This window comes from Bombina bombina, chromosome 6, assembly GCF_027579735.1.
Source record: "Bombina bombina isolate aBomBom1 chromosome 6, aBomBom1.pri, whole genome shotgun sequence".
Lineage (NCBI taxonomy): Eukaryota > Metazoa > Chordata > Amphibia > Anura > Bombinatoridae > Bombina > Bombina bombina.
Genome location: NC_069504.1, coordinates 298053978 through 298070335, shown reverse-complemented (window position 1 = coordinate 298070335; position 16358 = coordinate 298053978).

Here is a 16358-nt window from a genome sequence, read left to right as displayed (position 1 = left end):
GGCTCTTTTACTGCCTTTAAAAGGGCAATCTGCTCTTTTTCAAGTCCTTTAAATCTCTATTCTTAAAAATAAAAACTAAAAAAAATCCTAAAGCTAAGCCTCAAATAGGTACTCATCGTTCCTAAAGTTCAGCGGAGAAGGTCTTCTTCCAGGCGGCTCCATCATCTTCTATCTTCATCCGGAGCGAAGGTGCGAAGCTGGGTTCCCCAATGCACGGATCCTCAACGGCGGACCTCAACGGCAGCGCTCCTCTGTGGTGGCGCTCCTCAGAGGCGTGTAGGCTCCTCTTTATGCGATCGTCCATCGCACACTGAAGATTGAATGAAAGGTACTCCGTATTTATTGGGGTACCTTGCATTCCTATTGGCTGAAATTTTTAAATCAACCAATAGGATGAGAGCTACTGAGATTTTATTGGCTGATTTGAATAGCCAATAGGATTTCAGTAGCTCTAATCCTATTGGCTGATTTCAAAATTTCAGCCAATAGGAATGCAAGGTACCACAAATTGAATGCGGTACCTTGCATTGAATCTTCAGTGTATGACGGACCGCTGCTGCCCTCCGCCGTTGAGGACCGCTGCCTCCTCTTACCGGACTTCAGGAACGGTGAGTACCTATTTGGCGCTTAGTTTTAGGCTTTTTTTTATTTTTTGGGGTGGCTTTTTTTTTAGATTAGTGTTTTTGGGCTGGAAAAGAGTTGATTGCCCTTTTAAGGGCATTAAAAGATCTGAATGCACTTTTAAGGGTAATGCCTATAGAAATGCCCCTTTAGGGGTAATGGATAGTTAAGTTTTTTTTTTAGTGTTAGGTTTTTTTATTTTGGGGGGTTTTGTGGGTGGGGGGTTTTACTTTAAGGGGGTAATTTTTTTATTTTTTTTATTTTTGTAAGTAAAAGAGCTGTTGGCAAATGGCTATTGGTAGTTTAGTGTTAGATTAGGGGGTGTTTTTATTTTGGGGGGATTTTTTTTTATAGGGGCATTAGTTTAGGTTTCCATTTTTTATTTTGGATAGCTTTGTTTATTTTTTTCTGTAGTTTTACTTTTTTTTATTTTTTGTAACTTAAAGGGACATGAAACCCAAAAATTTTCTTTCACGATTCAGATGGAGAATACAATTTTAAACAACTTTCTAATTTACTTCTATTATCTAATTTGTTTCATTCTCTTTGTATCATTTGTTGAAGAAGCAGCAATGCACTACTGTTTTCTAACTGAACACATGTGTAAGCCAATAACAGTAGGTATATACACTAGGTTCTTTGCTGCTCCTGAGCTTTCCTAGATAAACCTTTCAGCAAAAGATAACAAGAGAATGAAGCAAATTAAATAATAGAAGTAAATTGGAAATTTAATTAAAATTGTATTCTCTATCTGAAACATGAAAAAAATGGGTTTCATGTCCCTTTAAGCTTGGGGGATTGTATTTTTTAAACATAGACTGCCCTCTGGGCAGGCTTATCGCCTAGTTTTATCTAATCATATAAGTAAATTTCCATTTTTATTGTTTTAACAGTTTCACTTTTACACACCCAAGTCACTTTTCACCAGGTTTCTATATAAACAGTATAAAGTTTTTTTGCTAATTTACATAAATTGGAGCTCATAACTGATGTCACGTTAAAGTAATGGGTTGTATTTTTGTGTCTACCACTTATAATTACATACAGTAGTACGTTATTATAAGTGATAAGTCGAAAACACTTGTTAAACATGAACTATTGCTTAACCATATTAAACATTGTACAACTCACTCGATACAGTACACATTCAAGCAGCTATCCTTCAACAAAATATGAATGATTAATGAACAGTTATTTCAAATTTTTGAATTTTGTATTTTTAAATCAACATCCTATTGAACTTGCACCTTAAAGGGACATGAAACCCAAATTTTTTTCTTTCATGATTTGGAAAGAGCAAGCAATTTTAAACAACTTTTTAATTTACTTCTATTATCTAATTTGCTTTATTCTCTTGATATGCTTTGCTGAAAAGCATATCTAGATATGCTCAGTAGCTGCTGATTGGTAGATGCACATAGATGCCTCGTGTGATTGGCTCACCCATGTGCATTGCTATTTCTTCAACAAAGGATATCTAAAGAATGAAGCAAATTAGATAATATAAGTAATTTGGAAAGTTATTTAAAATTGTATTCTCTACCTGAATCATGAAATATTTTTGGGGGGTTTAATGTCCCTTTAAGAAAGGACTATTATTTAAAATTTGAAGATGACTGCAGAGTGCATCTTACAACCCGTTTTTTAATAGTTCTTTGTTTTTAAATGATTCCCCTCTAAAATATTTTATTGTAAACTAAAAAAAAAAAGTAGAATGTTTGCTTCTTGACTGTGAAATATATAAAACAAATCAAATATATAAATATAAAATATCACGTTTTACATAATAAATATAAAGCATAATAATAGTGACTAAATATACAAGCTTCTTTAGAGTGAAGTGTATTACATAAGAAGTATATTATAAAATTGGACAGTTTTATTTAATAAATATATATGATACACACAAGGACCATTCTTAGGAATTAATTGTACCTGTAATACAAAACAAGTGTAAAATTATAAAAATATACAGTACTACATGAATATCATAAATATGATGACTAAATATGATGACTAAATTAAGTATCTTTTAGGAAAGATATAATACACAATATATATATATATATATATATATATATATATATATATATATATATATCTTCCTAATAATTACATATATACTGTATATAGTTTCCTAATTATTACATACCATAACCCACAGCACTTAGATATGTGCTTCTTAGGATTGAAAAGTGACATTGAAAATACATATACAACTATTAAATGGTGAATAATAAAATGCTGTTGCTTAATCTTCATTACATTTTTTTTTTTGTCATATGAGTGTTATTTTATATTTTACATTTGCCCTATCACAAACAGAGAAAACGGCTGTCATTTGGGAGCACTTGCAAGGCAACAGATGAGAGGTTTGGGGCCAGATCTTATCTCATATGCCACCCTACTGATTATACCACAATCTGTGCACAACATTGTGAATCATAAAACATACTTCCGATTGTATCTTGTGTTTTCCTTAAGACTGTTAATCTTTATGATTTTATGATGGTGCAGTGGAAAGTTATGTTTGCTGACTCTAAACTAAACTTAATGTGTAAACAATTTAGATCCGGTTATAGTGCAGTGAACTGAGAACAGCCTGCAGTAATTGCTGCTGTTGTTATTATGTAACATCTTGAATACACCCAGTACTTGATATAATGGACAGATATAATGTTGTATGAGCAAACTAAGTTCTATGTATATATAACTGACATATGGACAAGTAATTGTGACACCACCCATCCCAGTATGATAAACAGAGGATAATATGGTTAACTATGCAATTTGGGTGTCTTTACCGACATGCATTTAGCTATATGGTAATGTATTGTTGACATTTCATTGCAGGTTAATATGTAAATGCATTGAACACATGCATTATAGACATTTGATGGTGCAATAAAATTTAGTAGTATGGAAGACCAGATTGAGGGCTAGATTACAAGTGGTGTGATACTGTTAGTGCGTGCGATATTGAAATATCTCGCCCGTGCTAAATTGCACACTTATTACAGGTTGAAAGTAAATGCAACCGCATGAGTGCAAACTAAATTTACACTCGTTGGCTTTGAGAGACCGAAGACCTTGTGTAATGGGTTATGGCTAAATAAAATGTTACACCAAACACTATATATAGTATATATATATATATATATATATATATATATATATATATACACATTATATTAAAGTGTTACACTCATATATACACTATCTAATAAAAAAATATTCACATTCACAATTAAAAAATGATAAGGGTTAAAAGGCATATGGCATATGACAAGGTATTTGAATGGAAATGGATATAATGTATATATACATGCATATACATGTATATGTATGTATATATACATGTGTATTTATATATAGACATTTGTATACATGTACAAATGTAAAACCCTCCTTTTTCCAAAAGAAAAAGAGTACTCTAATTCCATTATACTTGTGACTAAGTTCAACTGTCATTGGAATGGAATATAAGAGATTCTAAAAAATAATTGGAAAATTTTGCTTAATGACGAGAATGTAGCCAAAGAAGTAGGGCACTTCCCCTCAATAACGGCAAAAAGAGCTCCCAACCTGAAAGATAAACTGGTGAAAAGCAGGTTTATAACTCAACAAAAAATTGGCTTTCTAGTCAAAAGCTGGTAGTAAATTTTCCCTGCAAAAAATGTGTGGCGTGCAAATTTATGACAAAATCTAAAGTATTTTTAGTCTGTACAGAAAAAGTTTATAAACTGAGGTATTTCTTCAATTGAAATACTGAGGGAGTAGTATACCTCTTAAGATGCAATTGTCCCATTTTTTACGTTGGGAAAACCAAGAGATTACTAAAAGACAGGATCCTTGAGCAAAGAGACAACATCAAAAACAAAGTGCAAAGTAGCAGTGTGGCAAGACATTTTGAGATTTTATGTCAAGACAGGAGGCTTCATATTTTGCATTTATTCTTTACTGACACCAAAACAACAGCAAAGAAAACTGAAAGGAAGAAAAAATAATGACACAGCAACAGCGTATAACCAATCAGGATACAGCATAACAATAAAGAGTCCAGAACAATCTAAGTCCTTCCTCTTTTCTTTGCTGCACCAAAGAACAGCAGGTCACGTATTATTTCTTTCTTCAAATGTGTATAATATTCTATCATATTTAGATTTGTTCTTTCACTTAATGTTAATTAAATAATCGGAATAAATAAGTATTCTATATTTCCTTTATTACTTCTCTTTTCAAGCAGAGTATCTCTTTAAAATTAACAACCTTATGTCTTTTTCTAGTAAACACTTTTCTTGTATTAATATCGATAACTTGTGATTATTTATTTTTTTTAATTTTTTGCCCTCTACGGATCAGCCGCGGAGTGGCTGCTCCGTTCTTTGCTGGCAAGTTGCAGCGGTCTTCGGATCAGCCACTTCAGTGTGGCTGCTCCGTTCCTTGCTAAACAAGTTTGGGGCAATCCCTTGGCACTTTGGCCCTGAACTTCGGAACAGCCGCCTTGCTGACGGACTGCTCCGCTTGTACCTCTGCTAATTACTTTGTCTCTGTCTTCGGAGCAGCCGCCTTGCATAAGACGGGCTGCTCCGCTTGTACCTCACACTCGCGTCTTTAGCCGGTGCCGCTGCGGGGTCACGCGGACACGCACCTGACCGGGGGCTATTTAGCTGAGCTGGTCGGGTGGGTGAGCCGCGGCCTGTGTCGGCTCCGGTGCGGGAGTGTGGGGATTTTTATTCAATTTTATAACAATTTAATTAGACACATCAAATATAATACTGTGTTATTTTTGTTAACTTCATATCCCTATATATTGTTATTTTCTCAAGGGTTCTTAAAAGAGCCGTTTTTTCCCGCCAATTTTACTTTTAGTTTATTACACTGTAAATTTATTCCCTTCTTACTACTGCTCTAATGGCTCTATGCTTAGCCTTTCTGCCTCTCAAGCAATAGGTGGGGAGTTCGATTCTACCTAATCTCATTAGTATAACATAAACTTCAGATTAACAAGTTATTTTCTGTCAATAATTTTTTATTAAAAAAAAAAAAAAAAAAAAAAAAAAGATATTTATTTTAATTGTCTCCTTCTGTTAAACTTTTTGTTTAGCCTTGAGGTCTAACACTGTAGAATGACAGTTTATAGGTTCAGGGTTCAAATCCTTCCTATTAAACATAAATTAAATTTTATTTATTTATTTCCAGTGGCGTCACTAGGGGGGGGGCGGGGGGGGGCGGGCCGCACCCGGGTGACACCCTCCAGGGGGTGACACCAAAAAAAAAAAAAAAAAAAAAAATTTTTTTTTTTTTTTTTTTTTTTACATTTTATTGAAATTCAAAGAAATACAATGTTGAGATGCATAGATTATTTTATTAGAGGCTGGCATTTGTGAACATTAGTGGGACTGGGGAAGTTTCATAGTTTGTGCGCAGAATTTTCATAGTTTGTGCGCCTAAACCTTTTCTTCAGTGATTTATTTTAGAGTGCTCTGTTTATCTTTCATTTGATGTTCTGCTGAGCCAGGGAGGAGCTCTAGGCATGAGCTTCATAATTAATGCAGTGCAGTTTACATATTTTGTATGTGTGTGTGTCTGAGTTTTTGTGTGTCTCAGTGTTTTTGTGTGTGTGTTTTTGTGTGTGTGTTTTTGTGTGTGTGTCTGAGTGTGTTTCCGAGTGTTTGTGTGTGCATCTGAGTATGTTTTTAAGTGTGTCTGAGTGTTTGTATGTGTGTATGCCTGTGTTTTTGTGTGTGTCTGCTTTCTGGGGGGGGGTGACACCATGACTTACCGCACCGGGTGACACCAACCCTAGTGACGCCACTGCTGCTGAATGCTGATTGGCTAAAGTAATCAAGCTCATCATGGAGGCGGTTTTGAGAACCGCCTCCATTGGAGCTTGTATGAGGACACGGCGAGTCACCAGTGGGTGGCGCAGCGTCGATCTGTGTTATAGATCCATGTTGCGCAATTAATGGAGGGCAGCGGACCGGCTCACTGCCTCCTAATTGCGCAACATGGTGAATTTGTCAGCGCAAGCGCAGAGCCGCAGAAAGTGTACAGTAGATCAGTCATCAGTGAAAATCGCCATCGTGGGTGGGGGTACCCTTGGAGCGGGGTGGGCGTGGCCAAAGTTTATTAAGAAAAAAAACACATACTTTTTTATAATAAATATTAATTTAAATCTTTTTTTCCCTGATTGGACAGGGTAGGCTCTGCCTCCCCTGCCTCCTATTACTGCACGTCACTGGTAAGTCATAGTTCTTTCTTTTTAGAGGCTTTCCATTGATTTCCCTACTACTGAAGTTAAACTAACTGGCCTGTAGTTACCAGATTCTTCCCTACTGCCCTTTTTATGAAGCAGTATTACATTATTATTTCCATATTCTCCAATCATCTGGAACAGTTCCTGTTAATAGTGACTGATTAAACAGATCAGTTAATGGGACAGTTAGCACTGATCAAAGTTGTTTTAAAACCCTTGGATGAATATTATCAGGACCCACTGCCTTTTTAACATTTATTTTTGATAATGCTAACAAAACCTCATCCTCTGTAAAAAGATTAGTGTTAAGTGTGTTTCTGTTTTTCGTAGCATTCCTTAAAGGGACACTGAACCCAATTTTTTTCTTTCGGGATTCAGATAGAGCATGCAATTTTAAGCAACTTTCTAAGTTAATCCTATCATCAATTTATCTTCGTTCTCTTGCTATTTTTATTTGAAAAAGAAGGCATCTAAGTTTTTTTTTGTTCAGACTCTGGACAGCATTTTTTTATTGGTGGATTAATTTATCCACCAATCAGCAAGGACTACCCAGGTTGTTCACCAAAATGGGCCAGCATCTAAACTTACATTCTTGCATTTCAAATAAAGATACCAAGAGAATAAAGAAAATTTGATAATACAAGTAAATTAGAAAGTTGCTTAAAATTTCATGCTCTATCTCAATTATGAAAGAAAAAAATTGGGTTCAGTGTCCCTTTAATGTAGACATTCTATCTTCACAATCTTCTGTGAAAACAGAACAGAAGTAATCATTGAGACAGTCTGCAATTTGCTTATCGCCTTCTATTATTCTACCATCAACTGTTTTCAATTTTACTATTCCTACCTTATTTTTTCTTCTTTTACTGATATATCTAAAGAATGTTTTGTCCCCATGTTTTACTGAGCTTTAACCTGCCTAATTAACTGCTTAGTCTTTTTTTGTTGGAGTCTCCATATTTTCATATCATCATCTGATTGTGTGTGTCTGTAATTTTTATAAGCTATCTTTTTTGTCTTTACAGCATGTGTTACTTCTTTGGAAAACCAAATTGGTTTCCGATTTCTTTTACTTTTACAAACATGTCTAATACAGTGTGCGGTTTCATCTAAAATGCCCCCCTTAACAAATTCCTAAAAATAAGTGATGTCAAGTTATATATAGGTAACTAGATGTTATTAATTAACTACCAACATAAATCAAGACATTTTGCAAATAATATATTCAGTATCCGGATATGAAAAAGTAACGTTTTTTGATAACAATCGGCTAGATTACGAGTTGTGCGTTGGGTTTAAAAAGCAGCGTTAAGAGGTCATAACGCTGCTTTTTAACACCCGCTGGTATTGCGAGTCTTGAAGGTATAGGCTCATAGCTCACTTTTTTGGCCAGACTTGGAAATACCGCAAATCCACTTACGTAAATTGCGTATCCTCTTTTTTCAATGGGACTTGCATAGCGCCGGTATTATGAGTCTGCCAAAAAGTGAGCGGTAGACCCTCTCCTGTCAAGACTGGTACCGCATTTTAAAGTCAGTAGTTAAGAGTTTTACACTACAACGCCATAGCATAAAACTCTTAACTAAAGTGCTAAAAAGTACACTAACACCCATAAACTATCTAATAACCCCTAAACCGAGGCCCTCCCGCATTGCAAACACTAAAATAAAATTTTTAACCCCTAATCTGCCGAACCGGACATCGCCGCCACTATAATAAACATATTAACCCCTAAACCACCGCACTCCCACCTCGCAAACATTAGTTAAATATTATTAACCCCTAATCTGCCGTCCCTAACATCAACAACACCTACCTACATTTATTAACCCCTAATCTGCCGCCCCCAATGTCGCCGCCACTATACTAAAATTATTAACCCCTAAATCTAAGTCTAACCCTAACACCCCCAACTTAAATATAATTAAAATAAATCTAAATAAATATTCTTATCATTAACTAATTAATTCCTATTTAAAACTAAATACTTACCTATAAAATAAACCCTAATATAGCTACAATATAACTAATAGTTACATTGTAGCTATCTTAGGGTTTATTATTATTTTACAGGCAAGTTTGTATTTATTTTAACTAGGTAGAATAGTTACTAAATAGTTATTAACTATTTAATAACTACCTAGCTAAAATTAATATAAAGTTACCTGTAAAATAAAACCTAACCTAAGTTACAATTACACCTAACACTACACTATAATTAAATTAATTCCCTAAATTAAATACAATTAAATAAAATTATCTAAAGTACAAAAAAGACAAACACAAAATTACAGAAAATAATAAACAAATTACAAGATTTTTAAACTAATTACACCTAATCTAATCCCCCTAACAAAATAAAAAAGCCCCCCCAAAATAAAAAAGCCCTACCCTACACTAAATTACAAATAGCCCTTAAAAGGGCCTTTTGCGGGGCATTGCCAAACGTAATCAGCTCTTTTACCTGTAAAAAAAATTACAAATCCCCCCCAACATTAAAAACCACCACCAACACAACCAACCCTACTCTAAAACCCACCCAATACCCCCTTTAAAAAACCTAACACTAACCCCTTGAAGATCACCTTACCAGAAGAAGTCTTCATCCAACAAGGCCGAAGTCCTCAACGAAGGCAGGAGAAGTCTTCATCCAAGCCGGGCGAAGTGGTCCTCCAGACGGGCAGAAGTCTTCATCCAGACGGCATCTTCTATCTTCATCCATCCGGCGTGGAGTGGGTCCATCATGAAGGTTCCTTTAAATGATGTCATCCAAGATGGCGTCCCTTCAGTTCCGAATGGCTGATAGAATTCTACCAGCCAATCGGAATTAAGGTAGAAAAAATCCTATTGGCTGATGCAATCAGCCAATAGGATTGAGCTCGCATTCTATTGGCTGATTGGAACAGCCAATAGAATGCAAGCTCAATCCTATTGGCTGATTGGATCAGCCAACAGGATTGAAGTTCAATCCTATTGGCTGATTGTATCAGCCAGAAGGATTTTTTTTACCTTAATTCCGATTTGCTGATAGAATTCTATCAGCCAATCGGAATTGAAGGGACGCCATCTTGGATGACGTCATTTAAAGGAGCCTTCATTCAGACTTAGCCGTCATCAGAAGAGGATGCTCCGCGTCGGATGTCTTGAAGATGGACCCGCTTCGCGCCGGATGGATGAAGATAGAAGATGCCGTCTGGATGAAGACTTCTGCCCGTCTGGAGGACCACTTCGCCCTACTTGGATGAAGACTTCTCCCAGCTTCGTTGAGGACTTCGGCCCGGTTGGATGAAGACTTCTCCCGGTAAGGTGATCTTCAAGGGGTTAGTGGTTTTTTTAAGGGGGTATTGGGTGGGTTTTAGAGCAGGGTTGGTTGTGTGGGTGGTGGGTTTTAATGTTGGCGGGGATTTGTACTTTTTTTTACAGGTAAAAGAGCTGATTACTTTGGGGCAATGCCCTGCAAAAGGCCCTTTTAAGGGCTATTTGTAATTTAGTGTAGGATAGGGCTTTTTTATTTTAGGGGGCTTTTTTATTTTGTTAGAGGGATTAAATTAGGTGTAATTAGTTTAAAAAATCTTGTAATTTGTTTATTATTTTCTGTAATTTAGTGGGGTTTTTTTGTACTTTAGATAATTTAATCTAATTATAATTAATTGTATTTAATTTAGGGAAATAATTTAATTATAGTGTAGTGTTAGGTGTAATTAGGCTAGGTTTTATTTTACAGGTACTTTTGTATTTATTTTAGCTAGGTAGTTCTTAAATAGTTATTAACTATTTAATAACTATTATACCTAGTTAAAATAAATACAAACTTGCCTGTAAAATAAAAATAAACCCTAAGCTAGCTAAAATGTAACTATTAGTTATATTGTAGCTAGCTTAGGGTTTATTTTATAGGTAAGTATTTAGTTTTAAATAGGAATTATTTAGTTAATAATAGGCATTTTATTTATATTTCTTTTAATTATATTTAAGTTAGGGGGTGTTAGGTTTAGGGTTAGACTTAGGTTTAGGGGTTTATAACTTTAATATAGTTGCGGCGACGTTGGGGGCGGCAGATCAGGGGTCAATAAATGTATGTAGGTGGCGGCGATGTTAGGGCCGGCAGATTAGGGGTTAATAATATTTCAGTAATGTTTGCAAGGCGGGAGTGCGGCGGTTTAGGGGTTAATATGTTTATTATAGTGGTGGCGACATTGGGGGCAGCAGATTAGGGGTTAATAAATATAATGTAGGTGTCGGCGATGTCATGGGGCAGCAGATTAGGGGTTCATAAGTATAATGTAGGTGGCGGTGGTGTCCGGAGCGGCAGATTAGGGGTTAATAATTATAATGTAGGTGTCAGCGATGTCGGGGATGGCAGATTAGGGGTTAATAAGTGTAAGATTAGGGGTGTTTAGACTCGGGGTTCATGTTAGGGTGTTAGGTGTAGACATAAATTTTATTTCCCCATAAGAATCAATAGGGCTGCGTTAGTGAGTTTTACGCTTTTTTTTGGCAAGTGTTAGACTTTTTTTCAGCCTGCTCTCCCCGTTGATTCCTATGGGGAAATCGTGCACGAGCATGTACGATCAGCTCATTGCTGACTTAGACTTAGACTTAGACAGCGCTGGTATTGGAGTGCGGGAAGGAGCAAAATTTTGCTCAACGCTCACTTCTTGCCTGGTTTGTAAAAACCTGTAATACCAGCGCTGTCTGTAAGTGAGCGGTGAGCATAAACTGCTCGTTAGCACCGCACAGCCTCTAATGCAAAACTCGTAATGCAGCCGAAAGTTTGGTAACTACCAAAACCCAGCTAAGGCTGCAATTGATGTGGGTGTGTGAAATATACAAGACAACAAATACCAGTGATACGGTACTTGAAATCAAATGAAAAAAATACACTTGTAGCACACCCATGTGTTCCCAGTGAATAACAAGCTCATCAGACACCTTTCATCTGGGCATAATGGTCTGAATGTGCATTTTTAATTAATATTTAAAGGGACATAGAAATTCAAAAATAAATTACTCTAATGGGTTAGAGCATTTTGTTATGGCATTATTATTATACTATTTCATGTATATAAATATATTTGAAACCCTTCAAAGGGGTTAAACACAAAGTTAAAGTCAGTTCCAGAGTAGCAGAGTAGCTGAACACATCTGGTGAGCCAATGACGAGGCATACAGTATGTGTGCAGCCACCAATCAGCAGCTAGCTCCCAGTAGTGCATTTCTGCTACTGAGCCTACCTAGGTATGGTTTTGATTTTATAACAAAAGTACATTGAATAGCCTCCTAAAATTGCCTTCTCTAGCTAAAGTTTGTGTTTGAATTTCCTGTCCTTGTACATGTCCCTCAATATATTCCAGCTGTATAGTCTGTGTTCTTGAGAAGAATTAAGTAACAAAAGCACAAACGTATATGTTGCCTGCAGCAGAATGTACCAACTTCACTACGGTTGACCAAAATCTTATTGACCATATGACCTTAGAGTGTCATTTGGTTCAGTTAAAATATGATATTTAAAAAAAAAAAAAAAAGAAAAAAAACCCTAAACAGTTCAAGTATGTGGACATATTTAACATAATCGAGAAGGGCACTAAGGCCATGCAGATTTTAGATAACTATAATGTGGGGTGATAACAAAGATTGAAGCATAACTATAATGTGCGGTGATAACACAGATTGCAGCATAACTATAATGTGAGGTGATAACAAAGATTGCAGCATGATTATAATGTGAGATGATAACACAGATTGCTGCATAACTATAAAGTGAGGTGATAACACAGATTGCAGCATAATTATAATGTGAGGTGATAACACATATTGCTGAATAACTATAATGTGAGGTGATAACACAGATTGCAGCTTAACTATAATGTGAGGTGATAACACAGATTGCAGCATAATTATAATATGAGGTGATAACACAGATTGCTGCATAACTATAATGTGAGGTGATAACACAAATTGCAGCATAACTATAATGTGAGGTGATAACACAGATTGCATCATAATTATAATGTGAGGTGATAACACAGATTGCTGCATAACTATAATGTGAGGTGATAACAGATATTGCAGCATAATTATAATGTGAGGTGATAACACAGATTGCTGCATAACTATAATGTGAGGTGATAACACAGATTGCAGCATAACTATAATGTGAGGTGATAACACAGATTGCAGCATAACTATAATGTGAGGTGATAACAAAGATTGCAGCATAATTATAATGTGAGGTGATAACACAAATTGCAGTATAACTATAATGTGAGGTGATAACACAGATTGCTGCATAAATATAATATGAGGTGATAACAAAGATTGCAGCATAACTATAATGTGAGGTAATAACACAGATTGCTGCATAACTATAATTTTGCTGCTAACTCATATTTTGAAAATAATGATGAGATACTAAATTCATTGGAGAATTTCTTTACTGCTATGGGACACCTGTATGAGGACCCATATAAGCAAATGACAGCTGAGAATGCAATGAGAAGCCTTAAACAAAAAAAGAGAGTAGTTGAAGACTATATTACCGAGTTTAAAAGATGGGCTAAGGACACACAGTGGAACAATTTGTCTCTACGAAACCAGTTTAGATTGGGCCTCTCAGAAGGCATAAAGGATGAGCTCTCACGATCTGAGTTACCCCAGACTCTTGAGGAATTAATGACACTTAGCATCACCATTGATAGGCGTCTCAGGGAGAGACAACAGGAGCGCTCTTATCATGATAATTACCCCAAAAAACATCCAATTCCATCTGTCAGCAAGTCCACACCCGAACCAATGGATATAGGTTTCATTAAAGGCCCACTCACACCTGAGGAAAAGAACAGGAGAAGGTCTAACAACTTATGCTTGTACTGCGCTTCTGAGTCTCATACCGTTAGAGATTGTCCTTCCCTCCAGAAACAAAATAAGGGTAAGACTTCCATTCAACCTTTTTGTTGTACCACTCAACATTTGCCTACTCCTTACTTACACCTATCTTTTCTTTTGCAGTGGGATTCACACCGAGTCATGGCTTCCGCGATCATTGATTCTGGAGCCACAGCATCATATATTGATAGTGTCTTTACCCATATAAATAAAATACCTATAGTAAAAAAGAAGTCTCCTGTTTTATTAAGGGGAATTGATGGTAATCCTATCCCAAATGGTCCTGTGGAATATCAGACTATTCCTCTACTTGTCTCTTCCAATGATCACCATAGGGAATATATAACATTTGATATTATCCCTTCTCCTATCTCACCTATTGTTCTAGGTATAAACTGGCTCCAATCTCATAATCCCCAAATAGACTGGTCCAGTTTGACTCTTACTTTCAACTCAAAGTTCTGTCTCTCTACCTGTTTTCCTGCTACTGTTTTACAGACATCTGAACTTCCTCACGTTCTCCAGCTTCCTGAGGTATATCAGGACTTTTCTGATGTCTTTAGTAAAGCAGAATCAGAAAATGTACCGCCTCATAGAAAGTATGATTGTCCTATAGAGATCATACCAGGATCTGAAATACCTGCAGGACATATCTACCCACTTTCTAATCCAGAACTCACACATTTAAAATGTTATTTAGATGAAAACCTCAAAAAAGGTTTCATCCGCCCTTCTACTTCACCTGCTAGTGCAGGGATTTTTTTTGTAAAAAATAAGGATAGTTCACTCAGACCCATTGTCGATTATCGACAATTAAACAAGATTACTATTAAAAACCGCTACCCCTTACCTCTTATACCCGAGTTGATAGAGAGATTGGAGGGAGCACTCTATTTTACCAAATTGGATTTAAGGGGTGCCTATAACCTCATTCGAATTAGAGCTGGGGATGAGTGGCTGACGGCATTCCGAACACGCTATGGTTTTGTTCGAGTATGTCGTTATGCCTTTTGGGCTATGTAATGCGCCCGCAACCTTTCAGCACCTCATTAATGACATCTTTAGAGATATATTAGATGTTTTCGTCGTCATCTATCTAGATGATATTTTAATTTACTCCAAGACATACGAACAACACATATTACATGTCAGACAAGTACTAGCTAGACTTAGGGGAAACCACCTATATGCCAAGGCTGAAAAATGTCTCTTTAATACTCAGCGTATATCCTTCTTGGGTTACGAAATTTCCCCCACTGGTATTTCTATGGAGGACAAAAAGGTTGAAGCAGTCTTGAATTGGCCCATACCCAAAACTGTACGTCAGGTTCAATCCTTTCTCGGATTTGCGAATTTTTACCGCAAATTTATTAAAAACTTCTCCAAAATAGCTCAACCCCTCACATCTCTCACTAAAGGTAACACACCTTTTAAGTGGACTCATGATGCCCAATCTGCCTTTGACTTGTTCAAACAAATGTTCACATCTGCTCCGATTCTCCGTTTCCCTGACTCTGATTTGCAGTTTGTTTTGGAAGTAGATGCTTCAAACCATGCTATCGGTGCAGTCCTCTCACAAAGAGAGAATTTAACAAAACCACTCCATCCTGTAGCCTTTTATTCAAGGACTTTAAATTCTGCTGAACAAAATTACCCTATAGGCGACAAAGAACTTTTAGCCATTAAACTTTCTTTAGAACATTGGCGACACCTCCTCGAAGGAGCTTCGATACCAACTCTCATATATACGGATCATAGGAATCTCCAGTATTTGAAATCTACTAGAACTTTGTCAGCAAGACAGGTTCGCTGGAATCTTTTTTTTTTCTCGCTTTAATTTCTTGATCACTTATCGTTCTGCAGGTAAGAACCAAAAGGCTGACGCACTCTCAAGAATCAGTAACCAATCCACATCTCCACAAACAGTTCGCTCAGTGATACCAGAAGAGAATTTCATTTCTTTCGCAGCTGATATTTCTCCCATTCTAAAAAGGGAACAAACTAAAGATCTAACCAAACCAACAGATCTACTCCAAATCAACACACGTGGGATATACACTCATGAAAGTAAAGTATACGTTCCACCTACTCTCAGACCCTCATTTCTGCGTTCTGTTCACGACTCTCTTCTAGCTGGCCATTCAGGTCTTCATAAGACTCAAGAACTGGCAAAAAGAAACCACTGGTGGCCAACTATTTCATCTGATGTTAAGAACTATGTGAACACCTGTTCTACCTGTACCATTTCTAAAAAAGATAAACAAGCCCCTTATGGTCTCCTACTACCTTTACCGACACCAAAGAAGCCTTGGTCTGAGATCGCTCTAGATTTCATTGTAGATCTCCCTTTATCATCTAAGAACAATACTATTTTGGTTGTGGTAGACCTCTTCACAAAGATGTGTCATTTCATCCCCTACAACAAACTCCCTACTGCATTGGAAACCGTACAGCTACTTATTAAAAACGTTATCAAATTGCATGGTCTACCCATCTCTATACTGAGTGATAGAGGGACTCAATTCTCTAGTAAACTTTGGTACCAATTTTGCAAAACTTTTTCTGTCGAAAGGAAATTGACGACTGCCTACCA